Source organism: Thermobia domestica, chromosome 18, assembly GCF_964235325.1.
Source record: "Thermobia domestica chromosome 18, izTheDome1.hap1.1, whole genome shotgun sequence".
NCBI classification, from domain to species: domain Eukaryota; kingdom Metazoa; phylum Arthropoda; class Insecta; order Zygentoma; family Lepismatidae; genus Thermobia; species Thermobia domestica.
Window position 1 is genome coordinate 178,900,719 of NC_137471.1, and position 23,041 is coordinate 178,923,759.

General features: G+C 33.9%; 1 long non-coding RNA gene across 2 annotated transcripts; it reads left to right on the forward strand.

Moving 5' to 3' along the window:
• Nucleotides 1–4,921: 4,921 nt before the first annotated feature.
• On the forward strand, nucleotides 4,922–21,186 carry LOC145674917 (uncharacterized). 2 transcript variants are annotated; one of them, XR_014129070.1, is made up of 4 exons: nucleotides 4,922–5,499; nucleotides 11,586–11,758; nucleotides 18,565–18,704; nucleotides 21,012–21,186. It is a non-coding gene; the product is annotated as an uncharacterized LOC145674917 (long non-coding RNA). The 2 variants fall into 2 exon arrangements; XR_014129071.1 differs by having other exon boundaries at nucleotides 11,592–11,758.
• The last annotated feature ends 1,855 nt before the right edge of the window (nucleotides 21,187–23,041 follow it).

A 23,041-nucleotide genomic window follows, 5' to 3' on the forward strand; every position in this document is an offset into this window, starting at 1 on the left:
AAATGTCTTGCGATAGGAAAAGAGTTGTTTCGGAAAGTCTGCAACTTTTCTCTGCAATAGCTTTTTGAAACAATTTTTAACACAAAACTTTACGAAAAGCGATAAATGATTACAAATTCGCAAAATTGGACTTAACTTTGACTCGTTTCATTTATTTATTTCGTTTCCGTTTCGATTAGGGTGACCAAACGCACTGATCTTTGCAGTACACTACTGTTTTTCAAAGAGATGCCCTGCGTGTTACGAACACGCTTAGAAAGTACAAAAATGTGCTTTTTTAAAATGTTTTGATCTAACTTTAACGTTTCAATCTGATTCTCAACTTTCAAATCGTAAGTAGACTGATGCTGATTGCACGTCATCATTGACCAGTCAACCTCTGCCATCACCTATATAATAAAAGCTTGTGTTTTTTTCTCATACCTTACCCTAAAGACAAAAAGTATGTTCCCAATTTTCAAAACGTTGGACGACTTGGAATTCACCTGGCTGATTGCCCAAGAACAACTATATTGAAACTAATTTGTTAACATTTTTGGAAGTAGTTTGCAAGGTGACCGGTAAATAGCCATCAAGATGAAACACAAATGTTATGCTTTAACATACTTAGATTTTCTTTGTCATTAAAGCTAGTCCTTTACGATACTTCATCAAATTGATTTAAATTGTTTCATTAATCTTCTATTTGTCATTCATGACAGTTTTGTAATTATGATTAATTTCATCAATATTTTTTGTTGAGTACATTTTATAATTTATTTTTTGACTAAAATTAATTATTGACTTAAGGTTAATGTAAAATGAAATAAGAACATGAATATTTCCGACACAATATGATATCATATACAATTATTTTATATTTGTGTCCTACTTTTCCCTTGTCAGAACCTGGTCACCCTAGTTTTGATCACTATTCACATTTATTTTCCAGTACATTACTCGCCTAACTCATAGCTTTACTTCGTTACAAACTAAACTTATGCTAATACTTCAGTTGAAAATTATACTATTCTATAAAAGTAATAGCTACGAAGCAAATACAACTAGCATACAATATCAAGTAGAGCAAAAATCACGAATATATTTACACTAAATAAACGCAAAACCTAATATACAATACGTAAAGTAAAAATAATGTTCAATTCTAATCTGCAACGTATATTTGACAATGTTCTTGACACGTTTTTCTACCAGTTCCGTGTACTTAATATTTTGATCTTCGCTGCTGCAAGACTTCCTAGAATCTAGTATACAAGAGTCTGACAGTTGTCGCTCTCAATCCTATGGATGCATGTGGTCCGAATTAATTGTATCACTTGTGTTTTGTTGTCGAAAGTCCTTTTCGTTAGTTTCCTCTTCCAATATAAACAAAGTGTTGTTAGTGTTAATTATTTTTGAATTAGAAGGCCTGAGACTAATCATTTTTGTAAACCAGTTATTTTTTATAAGACCCGCGACATGACACATTATCATTTGGTTAAAGGAAAGTTAAATTTAGTCATAAGAAATAGTCAAAGCAGCAGAAATGATTTTCTGTTTAATATCCTTAATCATTTTTTGGTGCATTGAACAATTTCAAATTGCAATTCAAAATTTCATAGGATAACACTTTAAAGGAAAAAAAAAAAAAAAAAAAAAAAAGAAGTGGACCAAATTCTTCGTTAATTCTTTGCGCTTTCCCAATTACAGTTTCACATCTCCGTATCGAAAAGAATCACATAGTTACAACATTCCTTTACCACGCACCATACATTTACACAAACTCACATTGTTTCCCTTGTGTTTCATCATCACATTACTTTTTTTTTTTTAGAAGGGATTTCCTTGTAAGTCGTCGAGATTTCGATCTTCTAACTAATGTCATGATTAGTGATAGGCAGTGGAAATATTCCCGGTGGAAAGGGAAAAAATGGGAATTTTCACTGGCATATAAATACCCGAGAAGGAATTTACTTCTGTTTCTTTACTTTCTTTTCCAAATTATAAGAACGAAGTGACTAATTACTTTATTATCAGTTAGATTTAGGTTTTAAATAATTTGGAGGTTCAAAAAATAGTAATTTGTTGATTGTATTTTATATAACTAATTACATGATTTTTAAAATTCCATTTCCATTTACACTAGAAAGTAACAACGTAATAATTTGTAAAGTTTGTAAGTAATCTAGTAATTCAGTAGATAGAGAATTGAAATACTGTCAATACACTCCGAACTACAGTCAGCAATAGATGTCGATCTGTCTGCTGTCCCTGATTCGAATTTCGCTCTGTGAGAAAGAATCGAATATTGAATAAAGAAATCTCTGTAGTTACATATACGTACAATTATAAAATGTAATGTTTACATAAAAAAATTAGGGTTGCTTCTCAGGATATTTAATAAGTATCTTTGTTTCCGGACCTGTGTTAAGTAGGATTTGTTTGCTTCGTTTTATGGTATATTCATTTACCAAGCTTTGTTGATGGATTCTTGTAATATTGTTCCAAATAGCATATCTTCTTAAATTAGAGATTTATAGTACACAGTAAGAACACAGCAACAAAGCACAGTGTACCTCAAATCAACTTTTCGTATATATGCCATCCCATACAATGCCAACCTTACGAAATTTTCATGTTTTCTGGCAGTTACCAACCTAATTTGTTTATAACGTCTGAGAATTTCTATGATTATAATATTAGTAGTAGGGTCAAGTTTACAAAACCCACGTACATATACATTTATAACTGTTTCAGCAGTGTAAAAGTATGTAGATTTTCTATACCAAATGTTTCCCTAGTACATGTTTACTTAGTAAGACATATAGTAAGTAAGCACATGTTTAAGCGTAGTTTTTAAATAGAATAAAATAATAATAAAAAACATAATACGGTTCAGAATATACACTTTAAAGAATCCTCTGGAGACAACAGTATTAAGTATACTGTGATAAAAACGAATATTATTTTCAAATCACTATATAGCAATAGAATGAAATTTTCTTTCCGTTTGTACATAAATTCCTGGAATATTTCCATTTTTGGGAATATTCCCGGAAAATATCTTCCCTGGAATTTATCCATCACTAATCATGACCTAATTTAAATCCCAACTCTATACATTCACAGCCACTTGACGTAAGCTTAATATGTTATTCTTTGGTTAAGGTTTTAATTTTTCTATCGGTTTTTGCTGATATGTTCTTTTTTTCTTGTGCGGCTATCTAATATACTTTGTTCCTGCATTTCTTGTTTTGTGTTAGGTTTCGACACTTTAGTTTGGTTTACATATTTCCACATGAGGTTTCCCTTAGAGAAATACCCTCATTATAAAGAGCAAGAATGCTGCCTTGTATCCAATATTTACGCGTTGCTTACACAAATACAATAACTAATCATTCAAAACACAACACGTGAATCAGCATCATCTTTTCCTCCTTCAGTGATAACTTAGTTAAAGAAATGGACGAAGGAATAATAACCTCTCTCACACACACACAAAGGTGCTGAGCGACTTGTTAAGCAAAATAACCATTATTGGGATGCCAGAGCCATCCGTTGGTAGAAAGAAGGATGGTACCAAAACAAAATGCCCTTGCTGAACCCATAAAGGTGTGTGGGGATCACGAATTTGGTTTGAGCGAGGATATAATTTACATGAACATACTTTTTGTTTTCATATCAAATATCATAATTTTATTAAATGGATCAGCTAAACGTTAGGAAACAAATTTTCATGTAACAATAACATGTTAATTATACTTAAAGCCGTCTTATACCTAGAATCATTGTTCTCGTTCCCCACACAGCAAGGAATATTTCCTCAACCAAAGAAAATATTTTCCTTGATTTGCAAAAGGTTTTCCTTCTCTGGAGATTTCCATTCTGGTTTCCCTAATGTATTCCGAATATTTCCCGAAAATATTTTCTCACAAATGTTTGTAAAACATTTTAGAAATTACCGAGAGTACATTTTGAGAATGCTTGCCACAAAGTAAATCCAGGAAAATATTCACAAAATATATTAGAAATATTGTTTTGGATGTATTGTAATATGTTTTCACTGTTCAGAGGGGAAATATTTTCGAAATGATACTAAAAATATTTTCCATATATGATACGGAAAACCATGAAATGAAATATATTCCATATATTTAAAAAAATGTTTTCTAATACGTTATTAACAATATTTTCTATGTTTACGAGAAAACATATTGAATATATATTTTTAAAAACGTTTAGAATATTTTAAAAATAAATTCTTTCGTAATATAAGAAATATTTTTTAGAAATATTTTAAAAAGGTTTACTTAATTTTTTACAAAAGTATTTTGGTAATCTGCTCATATAACTTAAATGAAGCATTTCCGACCAATATTTTAGTATTATTTCCAGAATATTTTATCGAATTTTGAATATAAAACTTTAAAACAAGGAAAGGAAAATATATTAAAAATGAATAGAAAATGTTTTCCGTTATGTTTTGGAAAATATATTGTGTTTTTATTGAACCACATTTTCTGATATATTATAGAAACATTTTTACATTGTTTTCAGAATATACTCTTTCGTTACTGGAGAAAATATATTCCTTGTTATACCTGAGAAGTATTCCAAATATTTACCAGAAACATTTTCAAAAAATGTTTGGAAAACATTTTATGAAGTACAGGAAATACATTTTTAGAACGATAGCAGGAAAAAAATGTAGCGAAAATTTTCACAAATTGTACTAGAAATATTGTGTTGAATGTAATGTAATATGTTTTTAATGTTGAGAGAGAAAATATTTTGGAAGCAATACTAAAAATGTTTTACATACATGATATAGAAAACAAAATAGGTTCCAAATTGACTCTCCATAGGACGTTTAGTCTTGGAGCCACTTTTCATACCGATTTGCGTTAAAGCAACGCAAAAGTACTGTTTCATTTGACCGGCTTTTAAGTCACGCAGAGGTTGGTATAGTTCTGTTCACGACATAAAATGGGCTATTTATGTATGCTGTGATATTTTCAGTTGAAACATGGGCTGATCCTGAAATACGAATTTAATTATTAGTGGAGATTGAGATACAATATAAAGGAATGTTCCTTGCCGGCCTGGCATCATTGGAATTTTCGTATGTTTCTCGTGCGTGTGTATTTTTTCAAATTTTAAAAATTTTATTCTAAGTTTTATGCAGGATTTATACTGTAGCCTACCAATTATTATCCGGCGAAGTAAAGTACAGGAAAATAATGTATGAAGCTTAAATACTATCACGTTAAGTTGTGTGAAGCGAAGAGTTATCTAAAAGAAGGAATCATGTATTCTCCGACTTCTGATACGAGATCTATAGGGAAGTTAATGGATCGATTCAGAAGCTATGTAGATACTGAAAATACTTTTCCGAATAGACCTATAGCCACAAAGCTAAATTTTGACGACACATTCGACCTCTTAAATACAAGGAAAGGGGAAGTGATGGCCAAAGACAATTACGGAAAAAGAAAAAGGAAGAACCATCAGCAGAGGAAGGTAGATATCGACGTTGGAGATATTTTCGATAAAGTATCTTGTGAGCATAAAGTGTAAAGTTAATGTAAACTGAAATGAGTGTGCAATGAGTCTGAGAAAGCAAACTATAGATTAGTCTATTCCGTGCAGTTTTACTATCCGGATCCATAGTGTATGCAGTAGTAGGAGTAGCAGTAGAAAGGTTAGAAGCTCCCCCCCCCCCAGGGATTCGTTGGGTTCTGTTCTCAACATAAAATGGGCAAATTAAACACTTTCCAAAATTTTTCTGTACATTTTACAATCTGTGGATCCGTATAGTAAAACTGCACCGTCTTTTCTGTTCTAATTTAAGGTTCCTGATTGTAAGGGCCAGGCTTGGGTAATAAAATGTGGGGTCAATTACATAAGGCGAGAATAAAATTAATCGTAATGTACAGAATAAATCTGGGATATAGTATAGGCCCTACAACAGGTCCTCATCATTTTCCGAGGACTCAGTAAGTTCAGTATTTTACGGATTATTCATTGAGGACCTAGCAACTTGAAAATGGGGTAACAAAGCGATTTTCATTTACTTATCGACTGAAACTTGTACATGACATACCACCATTTCTATACGTGGTGCAAGAGTTTGAACTATCCTCGAGTACGGTGCACTTTATGTGCGCCTCTGTAGTGCCCTTGTACTTTATATTTCACTATGTGTGTGTGGAGGGAGAAGGGACTTGAACGCATATTGCATGTCTTGTGCTCGTGGATAGTTCTTACTGTTGCATTACGTACAAACGTGATGGTATTTCATGTAGAAGTTGTAATAGCACACATAAGAAACGCAGATCACGGTGTACTCATACTGCATGTTCCAGTGTGAGTACAACATGATCTGGGTTTATTATGTGTTCTATTACCACTTGTACATGACATACCACCATTTCTGTACGTGGTGCAAGAGTAAGAACTATCCTCGAGTACGGAACACGATGAGGAGCTGTTGTATACTATTACCTAAATCTGCTTAACACTGAAAGATCTGGTAAATTTCCTTTTTTTTTTGGGGGGGGGGGGGAGGATAAACTAACCCAAAATAGAGATGAGTTGTCAGAATACAGCAGCAGTAATGTATTAACGTATACTGCGCTATTCTATTTTAGGTCAGATACTGCCAATATTTATGTTAACTTATTTAATCGGAAAATTCACTCTTTACTAGCTTAGAGAGTATTTTCAAAGTGAAGAGCTACATTTCTCGAAGCAGATTCAGTCTAGGAAGGCTTTAGCTTTGTGCGAATAAATATAGTGTCGTAGAGTTCGGATATACACCATGCTACAGTTCAAAATGACCCGTGCTATGTGGGAACTAGCAAGCACTAGTGCTGTCTGAATCAGAACGGTAAAGGTAGAGGAGGCAGCAAAGTGCAGGTGCGACTGCGAGTAAAGAGTGATATTGAAAAATAGAACAATTTACATATTTCTCCTGTACATTTTAATGGTTTATTCTCGCATATAAGAAGCAATTAAGAAGTTGTCTTTTACTGGAACATTGCCTTCATAACTTGAGTTCATGGTGGCTTCTTTGTGCAGTATGTAAATACAAGCGTATACTTTGAATCAGGGTGGATTGATTTAAATCAGTCTGATTTAAATCACTTGATTTTTTAAATAAAAATCGTTGATTTAAATCAAATTCCGAAATAATTTAAAGTGAAAATAAGTAAAGTCCCGTTTCTGTTCTGTTATTCCGATTTTATGGAAGATGATAATCATAATACAATGAGACTCAAATGTACAGTATGTACAGCTTTGAAAACAAGTGTCATGCAGAGGATGATTAGGGAAAATCCCGTTTTGAACGGGTAACAGGGCAATCCTGTTTTCTTCTCTTCGTAACATAGGGTTTATATTGTAAATCGTTAGCTATTCCAACGGGGAAATCACCATCGACATTTAAGACGAAGATTCTTTTGTGTGTGCGTCTATATATTTGTTCCCAGATAATACGGCGTATTTAGAAGTGTCCTATCCCTCTCCGATTTTTTTTTTTTTTTTTTTTTTTTTGTTGTTGTTTTGTTTAGACTTTATAACTTTAGGCAAAATTTATGTATTTCGTGCCGCAAGCTAGTTACAATTTCCTTTAAAATATGCCCCTGCCAAATATCAGTGACTTTTGAGGAAAAAAGTGTCACTTTAATAAACGTTGCTGTACTTTTTCCTTAACGCTTAAACTTTTAAATTATATCACCTATTTTTAGGTGATAGGATAAAATCTTTATTATTCGATTAAAAAAGTACCAATAAAGCTTTTTACTTTGTTTTTTCAAGATTGAAGGAATTGTACAGCACGTTACATATGCTTTCACTTATCTCTGCGACGAGACATAGGATGTGAGGACGTCATAAATTAAAAAAAAAAAGATTTTTTGTGTCTATTTTTATTATTTTTTGGCGGGCCTACATTTTGCATTCAGAATACTGAAATTCTGCACACTCGTTCAGTGCACCCTTAGTATTTTTCAGATGATTTCAGATCTCTGCGTGAAAACAGGAGGGTCCAGAGGGGCGAAAATGTAAAAAAAAAAAAAAAAAGGATATTTTTAACAAAAAGTAGCTTTCTTCGCGATTTACCCGCCTAAGATGGAGATATATGAATGGTACCATCTGAAAGGCTGTTCTGTTCCGAAGAGAATGATGTACGAACCATGATCTTAGGATAAATAGGGATGTTTCAGTAAACTGTTACCTGAGATCATGTTTTATACGGAAATCTGGGGTATTCGGGGATATTATTTTTCGCGGGCTTACTTTTGTATCTTGAAGTTTGAAATTTTGGACACTCATTCACTTCACCCCTTAGTATTTTTTAGATTTGTTTCAGATTGTTGCCTTTAAACACAGGCGGTACAGAGGGGTAAAAAAAAAAAAAAGGGGGATATTTCTTAACAGAAAATCCGTTTTTTCGTGATTTTCCAGCCCCAGATAGCCTACACGATGGACACATTTGAATGGTACCGTTTAAAACTGTTTTATTCTAGGATAAATAAGATGTCTGAGGAATTTTTTATATTACACCCGTGTCATCTGGGGTATGGTGAGGATGTTCTTAGCTCATTGTTAAATATTTTTCCCGCCCTTATTATTCAAGATAGAAGCTTGAAATTTTATACACATTTAGTACACCCTTAGTGTTTAACAGTTGATTTTGAGATCTGTGCGTTAACACAAGGGAGTCCAGAGGGGATCAAAATTTGAAAAAAAAAAATCAGAAAAAATCCCGACATCTCTCAAAATTTTCCGCTTCAGGGACATGATAGGGAAAATGTGAGTGTTACCGTTTTAAAGGCTGTTCTATTCTGAAGAGAATGAGGTATGAACCATCATCCTAGGATAAATAGGGATGATGCTTGACTAAAAGTCTATAATTTACCAAAAAAAAAAAAAAAAAGCCATAATTTAAAGCTAAGAAACATTGTTTGGGATTGATATAGGTTAACGATTGGGGATTATTTCAAAATTCAACCCCAATACTTTCACTTAAATTGCATAATTGGCATTTAATACTAATTTGTAATGCTTTTTCTTCAGTTCGCGAGTTGTATTATTCGAGGAGAAAGATTTGATTTAAATCAAAAAAATCATCAAAAATGATTTTTTTTAAAAAAAATCATGATTTTTTCCACCCGCTTTGAATTACGTTTTAAAACTTACACGTCAGATTACGATTTTCATCTGATTATTTCATCCATATTCACATTCCTTATATTTTGATTACTTATATACATTCTTGAACAGAGTCAAATTTTAACTTTCCGGGATGAGTGCTGTAGTAATTTATGGCAGAACGAGCGGATGTATTTTTTGTAACAGTAGAGGTTATACAATTTGATTTTAATTTGTATTGTAATGTATTTGTTTTAGTTTACATTTACGTGGGAATGTACTATTTTAGGTCCGTAGAGATTTGCAAAATTTACAAAAGGAGTACTACTTTTATTTCAGGAGAGCAGTGTATAATTAACAGGGTTGGCTGGTTTAAACCAGCTGGTTTTTTTTAAAAAAACAACTGGTTTAAACCAAGAAAAAAAAAAACGAAAAATGCTTTAAATCGTGTGAACTTCATGGTGACGTTTCCACATATCAAATCATCCGCATTACTTTTATCTACTTTCCACCCTTTAATCAAGGGGTCCCGTGTTTAATTCTCGGTCGAACCACAACCCATCTTTCAAGTGTAAACCAAGTAGCGATTCGAGGTGTCCCTCTAAGCAGGAGTCCTCTCCGTGATAAACTTGGTATTTCATAAGGATGTTAAGCCTAAACATACGAAATGAAACCAAATGATATATTTCTACTTGAATGAATGCCTGTTGTTTTATAAAGAAGCCAAGGTTGCTTAAATATATTGATAGAAATTGCCCAATTTATCAAGTGCCTACGTAGCTTCCAACATCAGCTTGGATTTGACTTGGTTTTAATTTTATTGAATGATATATACATACCAAATTTTTAATTTAATACCTCAATTTTAGCGTAGTGATTATGATCCGTTGACCTTAAAATTTTACATACAGATACATGTAAAGTAATAACAGAATTTTCCTAATGGCTAAGGCGGGAGTTTCCCGATTTATATATAATTCTAGGTATAATGTTTTTACTTGTGTAACTGTTTGTCTTTTTGTCCTTCTGAAATTACTCTTGACAATTATATTAACAAGTAGGACCATGTAAAGATCAGTACCACGTATTTTTATCAGAAGTCCTTCGTGAGTGAGTCGGCAATCGCATTTGTGACCAATTAGTCCCGGTTTCGTGTCCAAATAGACAATTTCTCTTGGATGTAAGTCGAGAAGCGGTTTGGATTCCGCTTTAAGCTTGTGACCCCTTCCAGCATAACCTTGTTGTTGCATAATAACACCAAGGGGAAACAAACTAATTTCTGTCCATATTTAATATGAATACATAGAGTAAATTATTTAAACCAAAAAACTGGTTTAAACAAACGAACAAAAAAAAAGTTTAAACCTCCCCCCCCCAAAAAGTTTTTTTCAATAAAAACCATGGTTTTGGCCAACCCTGGTAATTAATAACAATATATGATGATTTTAGTCTTTACGTAATCATTAGCTTACGCGCATACGCACCCTCGCTGACGCACTTATTCCTTACGGACGCAACTTCACGCTGCCCCATTCCTTGTTGCGCTCCTGTCCTGACTCGGTTATGTAGCATTTGTAGTTTTTAGGGGCAACCACATACCCATGTTGGTTGGTGTTTATATCACAACCGTTTCAATGGCATTCCTTTGAACGCATATTTACACCCGTAACAAGTAAGCCTTTCTAAAGTGTCTTTCGCCCAGTAATATAACTCTTCCCGTAAGAAATACTTTAGTTGCTGAGACTGAATTTACTGATCAAAGATTTGAAATGTAATGAATTTGAGTATGTGGAGCTAGGACAGTACTTTATACTTTTACTTGTTATCTGGCGTATATTGTCTTTCACTTTGAGTTCTGTTACTATGCTGAATAAAATTAACAAGTCAAAATACAGATATAGGCGTAGTAACAATGCAGAACGGGCTGTTCTTTTTATTTATTTATATATATATTTATATATATATATATATATATATATATATATATATATATATATATATATACAAGAAAGGGAATTTCCATAAGTGATGACAAGTTATTGTTGTGTTTGATCTAGTTACGCATCGTGGTTTTAGTTGTTAATTATAGAAACGAGCGTAGCGAATCTTCTACAATTCGACTCGATCGGCATTTGTTTATTTGTTTTTCGTTTGTTCTGTTAATTATCGTAAAAGTTAAGATGAAAACGCTGCGTGTGTCTTTCTTCAACTGGCGGAAATAATTTTATTGCTTGGGGTTGTAAAACTTCAAATGAAACGTTTGTTTTATATCTTAACGCTTATGCCATATAGTCTAAAGAAGACGTGGGGATCACGGTGGTTCATTTGTAGAATGCTTACTTCTGGTGCGTTGGGTAAGCAGGTCACAATATTTCCTTGAGAATTCTTACATATTTATATAGAAAGCAAATTTAGGGAAATGATAATATTTATTTTTATTATTATATTTTCAGTTTTAGCTGAAAGGTTAGAAACAGCGGAAATGGAACTAGCTAGTTGTCATGCGATGAACAAAGTGCTGGAATGCAACATGAGGGATCTTAAGACGTCGAAAGAAGAAATGGAATGTAAGCTGAAGCAAGAAAGACAAGCTCTAAAAATAGAAAGGGATCATGATAAAGAAAAGGTGAGTGAACTATGTATGTTGAGATAACGTTCCATAGTTATACTCTTTATGCTAAACGAGATGGATGAAGAATGAACGTAAATAATTAAGAAATTACATTTTTGTACTCTCCCGCAGGGAATCGAACGTGAGACTACGTGCCCGAAATGCACACACACTAGTAACTAGATCAGCGGGCAGTACTATGTATTTTTAGATTACGATATTCATTTCTTCTTTTTTTATTAGAACAAGTGTAATTTGTCAGTTAATTACGTTACACAGACACAGTTTATTCAACTGAGTGTGAAATTGGGGGGTGGAGGGACTGTAGGCACGGTATTAAATAGTAGATCTCTCAATGCACCTAGTTCGATCCTAGAGTATGTGAGTTTATGATGGACAACGTGATGAGCGTGAGTTTTCTTTTTCCCTCCACATTTTCTTTTCACCATTTCTTTCATCAGCATCCCTAGTTCGATCCTAGGCTGTGCGAGTTTATGATGAACAACGTGATGAGCGTGAGCCGCAGCTTGAGGCGTGAGCGTGAGCTTTGGCTAAAAGTGTAATAATTGGTTTCTTTCTTTACCAAAGTTTTACATTTAATTAACATAATAATGCCGAGTGAGCGTTAGCGAGTGGAGACGGGTTAGTGCCCCGCAGGGCACGTTGTTTTCTGTTTTTATTACAGCTAAATGGGAAGACGTTCCTGTGTTCTAGAAGATTGCTGCCTTCTTGGTTATGTCACTAACCGTATGTCTTGGTTATGTCAGTAAACAATATAACTTTCTCCACGTTTCTTTGTATTAGTATATATCAGGGTTGGCAAAAACCATGGTTTTTATTGAAAAAAAAAACGGTTTTTTGGTTTAAACCAGGTTTGTTTGGTTTAAATAATTTGCTCTATATATTCATATCATATATGGACAGAAATAAGTTTTTTTTTCATCCTGATGTTATTATGCAACAACCGGGTTATGCTGGAAGGAGTCACATAAGCTTAAAGCGGAATAAAAACCGCTTCTCGAGTTACATCCGAGAGAAATTGTCCTCCATTTGAACTCGGAACCAGGACTAATTGGCCACAAATGCGATACGTCTGCCGACTCACTCACGAAGGAATCCTGATAAAAATACGTTGAACTGATCTTTACATTCTTCTTGATATAATTGTCAAGAGTAATTTCGGAAGAGCAAAAAGATAAACAGTTGCACAAGTAAAACTATTATAGAGAATTACATATGGACAATTTCTAAGTACTACGGAGTACAGAACTACCTTAGTTCAAGTTAGTTAACAATGACTTTTATTGGTCCAAATTAAAGAAATACAACGACTTAATTTGCATATCAGTAAGAAAAGTGAGTAAAGATACGAATTATTTGAGTCCACTTTGGCTCAGACTCATTTATACATAAATAGATACCAAAAATAGTTCTCATTTCACTAAATGCCTCTCGTGGGGTCTGTATGACCCCCCCCCACCCACACACACACACACAAAGTACGGCATTTCGAAGTATTTTATCAATAGTAAACATTGAAACGAAACAATATTTAGAATTTTTCTTTGATTGCAATTACATAACAATAATAACAACTACAAAAAAATCACAAACATTTATAAACTTTAAAAAAAAAACAAAATTGCTTTTGTAGTATAATCTTTTTGAGTAATGAATGGGGAATTCAGGTCTGAATATAACACGAATAATATATGGGAGTGAAACGTGATAACCCACAAATGTGTGTTCATCAAGATTTTACAAACACTTACGCTTTTACGAACATTTTTCGTTTTTTGGTTTAAACCAGTTGGTTTTTTTTGAAAAAACCAGCTGGTTTAAACCAGCCAACCCTGGTATATATATAGGGTGTAAAAAAATTTAAAGCATCAAACCTACAGAGGTGATTTGTCACATCAGAGCAAAGGAATAGTTCATATGGGCCTGTGGTAAAAAGTCCATACTTTCGAAGCTATAGACTGTCGAAGACATAAGAAAATAAACTTTAAAAATCTATAGCTTCAGTGTGGGACCGAGCGCAGTCAAGGAAGACATCACTTAAGAACTAGTATGTGCCCTATTCAGATACCCATGTTTCAGAATTCTGCGGTGCTTGCGTATCAATGGACAGTTTATGAGCACTTCAACTTTTCTGAGTAATCCTCAACTGGCTCTATAAAAATTAATGTGTAAGTGCCGCAAGATTCTGAAATATGGATATTTGGATAGGGCACGTACTAGCTCTTAAGTAATGTGTTGACTCGACTGGGATCGGTCTCACAGTAGTGGAACTCTGGACCTCTAAATTTCCTTTTCGCACGTTTTCGGCAGCCTGTAACTATAGACGTTTGACCACGGGTTCATATGAAATTTTTTTTTCTTTTCGTGTGCAGAGTAAGAATTAAATGATAACTTAGCTGCTGATAGTCGAATTTCGGTTAAAACTACGCTAGAAGTCGTGTAGCCGAATAGTAACCGAGTAGTACTCAGTGATACTACACTTTGCCTTTTCCTGGATTACTATAGTACGGAAGGTATAACGTCGTTGCTTTCCCGTGAAAAGTTGTAGTGACGTTTATGGGGAGTTGCCAGCTTGGTTACTCGTGGCTCGCTCAGCGCAGTGAATGGTGGCTGGTGATTTGCTATCCTCTTACCACACCCCCAGTGACGAGCAGGTCCAAGTGCGGGAAGCCAATGACGCTATACCTTCTGACTTTTAGTTACCAAGAAAATTGTCAAAAGGTGTTAACCAACTTACTTGGTTACATTAAGCAAAAGGAATAACAGCTGTACAGTTTTGCGGTAAAAATAGCCGTCTCGTCTTTGTAATTGCTCATTGCACTTAATTATTCCCGGTACTTGGGCTGTTATAGACAATTAGTTATTTTAACCCCTCTTCCTTGGTTGCAGGACTCAGTTATTCAGGATAAATTAACACGTCTCAATTGATCTTTCTTTTCGAGTATCGAAATGCTTATATAATATTAAATTAGCTGCAATATGGGATATTTCGAAGTAAATTTTTCTGGTCACAGTATGAAACATCCTCAGATATGCTAGTTGTCATTGTCGTGTATGCGATGCACTAACCAATTAAAGTAGTGTATACTAATTACGGCTCTCGATAAATATATTCATCTTTATTAAAAATTAGTTGCTATATAGATGTATATGTAGTATATAAGCGAATTTTAAAGGGAAATGTAGACATAGTAACTCCCACAGGATTTTTTTACAGGGGGAAGTGGGCAAAATGACCGACATACAAGCAAAGACGCGGATACAAATACCTAGAACCACATAATATTTAATGTAAAAAAACAATTATTACAACTCACTGCTAACTTCACTAACTGTTGTGTGTGAATAAAAAAAAATTAGCATATTTTAATACTAATTAGGAAAATCCATTGCTAAAGCAAGTGCTCCCTGCAGCGGGCGGCTATGGTTACAGAATACAGTTTTAGTGTTATTGATACTTCGTAAGTGAAATCCTCATTTAGTTGGGCGAGGAATCTAGAATACAATAGTGCTATGATAAAGAAAAGAGTAAGTTTTTATATTTTAGGTATGTTTTGTATTTGTAACCTGTTCTTCTTTCAGCTATGGAGACAGATAGTTATAATTCTTGTTGTGGTATGTACACTCATGACAAAAATTATTGTCGCATGTCTATAAATATGTTGTAGGAATATAATTTGATAACGAATTCGTCCGGTATTTCTTATAATGTTAGTATGTGTATAATCGGGAAAGACGATGTATGTGGCAAATTTCATGTCAAAAGAGCAGTAAATAAGAACAATAAAACGAAAATAAAACTTTCTTGTCCATTTAGCAACATTTTGTTTTACTCATTCTAATTTTCGGGTTTGTAATTCTTTTCTTCTGAAATTTACTACGAATATACATTTCCCGATTATACATGTAGTATCAGTATTAATAGTACCCTGCAAAATCATTATCAAATTATATTCTTACAAGACAGTTATAGATATGCGACAATCATTTTGGACATGAGTGTACATAGGGATATATATAAAATATATTTTATTATAGTTTGGTTTGCGCATGCGTATTTTTTGGTACATAAATTAACAAATGAACGTAAGTTTATCTCGAAAGTCGAAGTTTGCGTCGAGCACTTCCGGTTCGAATTTTAAAATTCTATTTTACGGTTGGTAAGACCTAGTTACGCACTTCTCGAAAAAAAAATTGTATTGCTTGTGTGTGCAACCGTCTTGTCGCAAAAAATTCGAGAAACCGTCAAATTTTCAAAAATCACCTTTCTCGAAATCACCATAATTTAAAATCCTGAAATGTTGTCAAATTGTTCAACTTTACATGAATAATAAACACCCCAAATAGCATTGTCGACCAATGCTTCATGAATGAACTACAGCCTCTTGAAGTTAGCGAAGTTTCATTAACTTCAATATCACCGTTGGTAACACTGAAAACAATGAATGTGCAACAATTTGATGATGTTTGTGGTTCACATTCATTAAATAAAGAATAAAAGTTTTTCCTGGCTCCTTTTTATTATTTTGATCAAAAAGGCTCTCTCAAGTAATAGGATGAGCCTCCCCTTCTCCGTTTTCTTAAACCGATGTAACCTGAGGTGTAAATTACGATTACGAAACAAAGTTTCACTGATTTTTTCCACTCTGAAGTAATTACTTGCTTACTTAGTGTCTTCTTCGCTAATAGCATGTAACCATGGCAGATGCTCCAATAGGTGTAGGTGCACTCACAACTCGTAGCACGTTGTCGATAGTCACAAAACACTTATATTCTCTTCTCTTATTCTCTTCTGGAAACCTGTACCCTGTTGAAGGTGCATGTGGAAACAAAGAAAAAATAATGAAATGAAATCTTGGGAGTTTTACGTCCCACGTTTATGCCGGTTAGGCTAAAGGAGACAGTGATTATGAGAAATCAGTGAAATGGCGGAATGAAGAAAGTGGGAGGAAACGGGAGAACCCCGAAAAACCCACCAGCACGGTGTTTGTCCACCACAAAGTCCACACGGCGCGAGCTGGGATCGAACCAAGGACCCCAAGCACCGGAGGTGAACGCTCTACCACTGAGCCACCGCGCCTCCTGAAAACACAAAGAACACTGCAATTTCATGTAATATTTGATTTATTGATAATATTTCTGCTATCCATCACTGGTTATTATATATGTATGTAACAAAAGTTAATTTTTGCAAATTTCTTAAATCTACACTTTGAATTGCAGAAGCTCGATTTTGGGGAAAGCATGAAGTTAGTCCATAGTGACCCGTTACTGCCATAAAAGCCAAAGATGACTTCGGTAAATACCAGTTACCGGTCGCACACTTTCCCCCCTTTTTTTTTTTTAATTGTCGAATTCGGTTTTTGGCAACAAGACGAGAGTAATACCCGGAGTTGGTACTTGCACTATACTCACGAATTTTTCTGCTGGTTTAATACTGTGAATCTGTTTTTCGTTTTCCCGTGTTGCCACATTCTTATCCCCCCTCTCCCCAATACGTCGCAGAGACCCTTACCACGGCCGGTTTCACTAAAAAGCCACTGCTTTATCGGACCTGTCTGCATCTTGGACATCTGAAAGCAATTTTTAAAGTGGAATGCAGCACCATCAGAAATCACTGAAACGGTTTATTAAATTGTAGACACTTATTTTCACGTACTCGAACCTTTTTCTATAACGCATATTTTCGCTTTTCTTCGAGTATTTTTAGAATCTTATTCATGGCTATGAGTACGAGCCGAATCGTGTGTTTTGTCATCGCTTATTATGGCAAAACTGTCAGTTGTTTCATAATAATATATCACTCCCGTAAAAGAGATTTGCTCGTTTCTCCAGTGATCACTCTGAACTTCCCTTTGCAGAATAACAGTCCAATTTAAGCGAAGTCCACATGCAGTAAAATAGAATTTTTATCTTGAAATTTTACACGGTGCTTTGCGGTAGCATTTTTTTTCACTTTCATTGTTGCAAACTGTGACTTCAAAGTTAACGAAAGTTCGCTAACTTAAAAAGGCTGTAGTTCATTCATGAAGCATTGGTCGAGAATGCTATTTGGTGTGTTTATTATTCATGTACAGTTGAACCATCTGACAAAATTTAAGAATTTGAAATTATGATGTTTTCGAGAAAATGACGATTTTGAAAATTTGACGATTTCTCGAATTTTTTGCGATAAAACGGTTGCACACAGAAGCGATACTTTTTTTTGGGGGGGAAGGAGCGGGTAACTAGGTCTTACCAACCGTGAAAACAGAATTTAAAATTCGAACCGGAAGTCTCGAAAAAAAGCATAAACTTCGACTTTTCACATAAACTTACGTTCATTTGTTAATTTATGTACTTAAAGATACGCATGCGCAAACCAAACTATAATAAAATATAGTTTATTCATATCCCTATGTGCATACCACAACAAGAATTATAACTCTATATGTCTCCATTGCTGAATTGTGAGGCTCCGAATTTGACCATTTTCCACGTTTTCTACAATTCATGAATTGTACTCCCCGTCCTTGATGGCCCATTACTTGGTGGGAATTTTTTTTTCGACAAAAAAAAGCCCCTTAAAAACATGTCTAGTTCTATTAAAAAAAAGTTTGAACCATATCTGAGATGGCGATGGTACAATTTTATTATTTATTTATTTATTTATTTTTGCCTCAATTGGAACTCAGATATCTAATTTAAGTTAAAAACAATGTACATTTCTCATTAATTTTTAGTTACTATAAAGATGTGACTTAAAATTTGTAAAATACTGTACATATTTTAATTTTTTGCATTTTCTTTTTCTATAATAGATTATTAAAACACATGGTACAAAACGTAAGAAATGTTTATTAAGCACTGACCTGTTCCAAGAGATCAGAAAAAATGATTACGAGCTGGTTTTGGAATGAACATAGCTGTTCTTTATGCTATGTATTGGGTAGTTCAGGAAGTGAGTATTTATTGAATGTTTTATTATTATTATTCGATATGCCCATTAAACCATATAGTTGAGACTATTGTATTGATAGAAAGTTGAGACACTATAATATTAATAAATTTTCATAGAAATAGGCACTAACTATACATTTAAATAGGAAGAATGGGTCAAATGGAATTTACTGTAGGCAGCCAATGACACCCCAAAATAAACAAACTTCTGTTCTTTATAATATATTGCAGAATAATGCTGGATTTGGCCCATAATTCCGTCATGGAATGTTAATGTCATGGTAATTGTAACATAAGACAAAGCAAATTATTCAATAGGTATATTAGATTTCACTGTTGTTTCCTTTCCAATTATCTGTGTTGCAAATACGTAGTAATAAGCAGTAATGCAGTGTAATGAATTGCTATGAAGTTATGAATATCCTTTACGTTAGAGGTATTGTAAAGATAACTTCACAGAAGTTTACTTTGGGGATGCCTACAGCAAATTTTATTTTAGCCCAATATAGATTCATGCTGAAAAAAATTTCTGCAGGTCATTGTCTCCGATTTTCCTGAAATTAGGATATATCATTCTAAAAACAAAATAATTAGACCCATTTTTTTCTGCACTATACACACACACACACACACACAAAAATAGAACTAAATTAAGCATTTGTTGCAACTGAGACTTTCAGTGACTGTTTGCCATGGCATTTTAAAGAAAATGTGGATCAAATTTAACCTTTCCGAACTTCTTAATTTTACGTTGTGCAGTTATTTTTTGAGTTTTAGTGATATTAATGCCTATTTTTAAGGCTTTTAGTACGTAATCATCCGGTTTCTATTTTTGAAGTACATTATAACCCATTTAAGTAGATTAACCTATTTAGATATACGGCTTTGCGTCCAAACGTCTCGCGCCCAAACGTCCTGCTCCGGTATCACAGGGTGGTATAGGAGCAGAGGGCTGGTGTTATTTATCATTAGCCTTTAAGATATATCTATAAGTGAGCATAGTGAGAAGGATCACATATACTTCTACCTTATTAATTTATACAGTATGGCGCTAAATTCGGTGTACAAAAGCAGAGGGGTGATTCCTGAGAGTTAAAAAAAAAAAAAATCCAATAAACATAGGGCGGAAACTCCATCGTTTATGTATTATAGGCTGCTGAAATCATGAAAAAATGAACTTTAAAGGTTCATAGCTCCAAAACTATGGGACCTACCTTGGTCCGGTCAAGACTTCCCTATCCAAAAATGCGTGTTTCAGAATCCTAAGGTGCTTCCACAACAATGTTTATAGAGGGAGTTTGACTATGGGCCTATGATATAAAGTACTCTCCAACTACCTCCATAAAAATTGTTGCTTGAGTACCTTAGGATTCTAAAACATGTATTTTTGGATAAAGCACATATTAGTTCCTAAGTGAAGTCTTGACCCGACTTTGGTAGGTCCCATAGTTTTGGAGCTATGGACCTTTAGAATTGATTTTTTCATGTTTTCGGCAGCCTATAACACGTGAACGATGGGCTTCTTGCCCTAAGTTTATTGGAACTTTTGTTTGTTTTACTCTCAGGAAACACTCCTCTGCTTTTGTACGACGAATTTAGCGCCATACTGTAGGTATCGTTAAAAAAAAATGTAAATATTAAGCTAGGCTTAATCTGCACTTTTTTAAAAAAGTTTATATCTCTATTACTTTATGGCAGGCATGCATATAGCGGAGTTGGGATTTGGGCACCAGAGTCCAGCGGGCAAGCTCTGTGTCGGTTTTCTACATTATTTATTTACAAATACTGAACAAAAATTCAGAATAAATTAAATCTTTTAAAATTTTTTTTCTTTTTAACTCTTTTTAAAGCGAGCTTATCTTCTTTATCTTTTAAGTCGAAGCAGGAAATATAAACCACCGAACGATTTCTGTGTATGAACTCTGTCAAACTCGTAACCCAGCTGAGTTACTTTCCTTCCTTCGCTCAGTAATACTCATGCATCTACAGTTTCCATTTTCATCCTAAGTTAAGTTTATTGTGTTCTGTAATATCATTATTTTAAGTTTGGATCATAGTTTCAATTCTATATTTACACTATAACTTTATTCAGCGTACCAAATTTGAGTGATAGTTATTAAGATATTTACTATATAACTTCCAAAAGTATAGGAAACAATGTTTTAGTATTTTGGATAGCCTGAGATAAGATAAAAAACCCGCATAAAACGCTTCGTTTGACTTAACCTTGATTCTGAGATATCTTTCGTTTTTAAATTTTGTCACACATGCTACAAATAGTAATTTTACAACAATTGGTTTATTTTAGGAGTCCACTGTGTTTGGAGGCTATCAATCGAGATGATTTCAAGGTACGCCGCACACAGGTACTACATAGACGGTACCAAATTTGACCGTAAGTAAGGATGAATCCCAGAAAAAGGAAGAAAGTGTTGTGACTCACCTAGCATTTCAGTGTCTTCCTATGTGATAAACTATCATCAGCCTCCCATCATTAGCGCGCGGCTTGCTCAATTTGCAGATTCGACGAAAAACGTTTTATATATAGAGTGTTTGGCATAGAGACATTTAGTATAGGAAGCCCAAAGTTCATAGCGTCAACATAACACCAATTTAAAAATATAGACTGAAGATCTAATTAATTCTTATTGACTGTGATTTTTTTATTGGCGTAGCTCGCTTCGTGTGATGTGTATGGTACTCATTTAAGCTAATTTGCGGGTATATTATGCTTAGTTTTAATTTATGGCAGTTAAATCACACTTCAGATTCTAAAGTAATGTATAATATACCTATTTCGTACCGCTAAATATATTCTTAGATGAAGGTGACAGAGAACTTTTCAAGAAATAGTTTAACTTATTTTGTGTGTGTTGAGGGGGGGGGGGGACGTAAGTAAACGCATGATTCTGCTGTTTGGTTTTCGGTGATTGGTACAGTCATCTTCTGAACTACAATACTAGGGTGTGGGGAAGAGTTTGTAAGGTGCAACTCTGTTCGAACTTTTCTTACAAAGTAAGTGTGCATTTTTTTTATTTAATTAAAACTTGTTAAAATTGATACACTGATGAGGTGTATATACATTTCAAACTTATAATGTACGGTATGCAATTAGTAGGCTTAAATTAATATAGACTTTTTGTTTATGTATTCACATTGAATATATTGTGTACTACAAATGTATACTTAATGTAAAATTTAATACATTATTACTGTAATTATTCTCAATAAATCTACAGGATTTTATTTTATGTATTGTCTTTTAAAGGTTTATTCCTTTATTTGGCTTTCGGTTTATGTAATTATAAGTAATGTAGGATGGTGGAATTTTGATCATTTTAAGGATAATTTCTTTATTATATACGATAACTCAAAGAAATAATCGATTGTATATCGCATTAAATATTTACATGATATAAAATAAGTTATTTTCCCCATTTATCATGTATAAATCTTACCACCAGTGGGGTTCTGTAGTATAGACACTGGTTGCCCAAGTACTTCACAAGTTGCGGTATAGTCAATGCGGTCTGGTTGCTTGAGCACTCTTCAGGAGTGGTAGAATGAATGACTATTCGGAAACAGTGAGTAGCCTAGTGGTTAATGCATCGACACGGTAAGTTAAAGTTACAGGTTCAAATCTTAGTCCAGTCTTGCATTTTCTTTCCTTTTGTAATTATGTACTTTAGCTTAGTAGACCTGATTTCTTTATACTCGAGTTATTTCATCATGACTTTCAACACAAGGACGACATGAACCACTCACATGTTGATAACTGGGATGTCTTCCTTGTGCCCTGTCATTTATTCTACGCACGACAATAGCTGTTTTAGTGTTGTGTAAAACATACAACGAAGAGCACAATTAAGACACCTCGACTGTGAACATCTGAGTGGTCCACGTCGTCCTTGTGTTAAGAGTCATGGTGCAATAAAATGGTTTCATGGTGATATGATCACGTTTTATAGTGATTCTTTATAAGAAAAACTCATTATATACACGTGTTTGTAAGTTTCGTATATTTTTAATACTTCTGTAAGAAACTGTACTATAGCATTTTTTTTAGTTCCATTAAGAATACTTTTCACAAAATGCATGTGATTTGTTCCGATTGTTATTGTTCCTCCATATCATTTTTCAATGAATATTGGCATAGATATAGAATGTGTGTCCGAGATAATTTAGTTTTCTTCACTTGTATTGCACAGTGCCCCCTGTGGTGTCGCCTTGTAATATTAAGGGATCCCGGGTACATGACAAAATATTTAGAAAATATTTTCTGTACATAGAAAATATTCAGAGAATATAAGGTAGACAAATCAAAAACATTTTCAAATT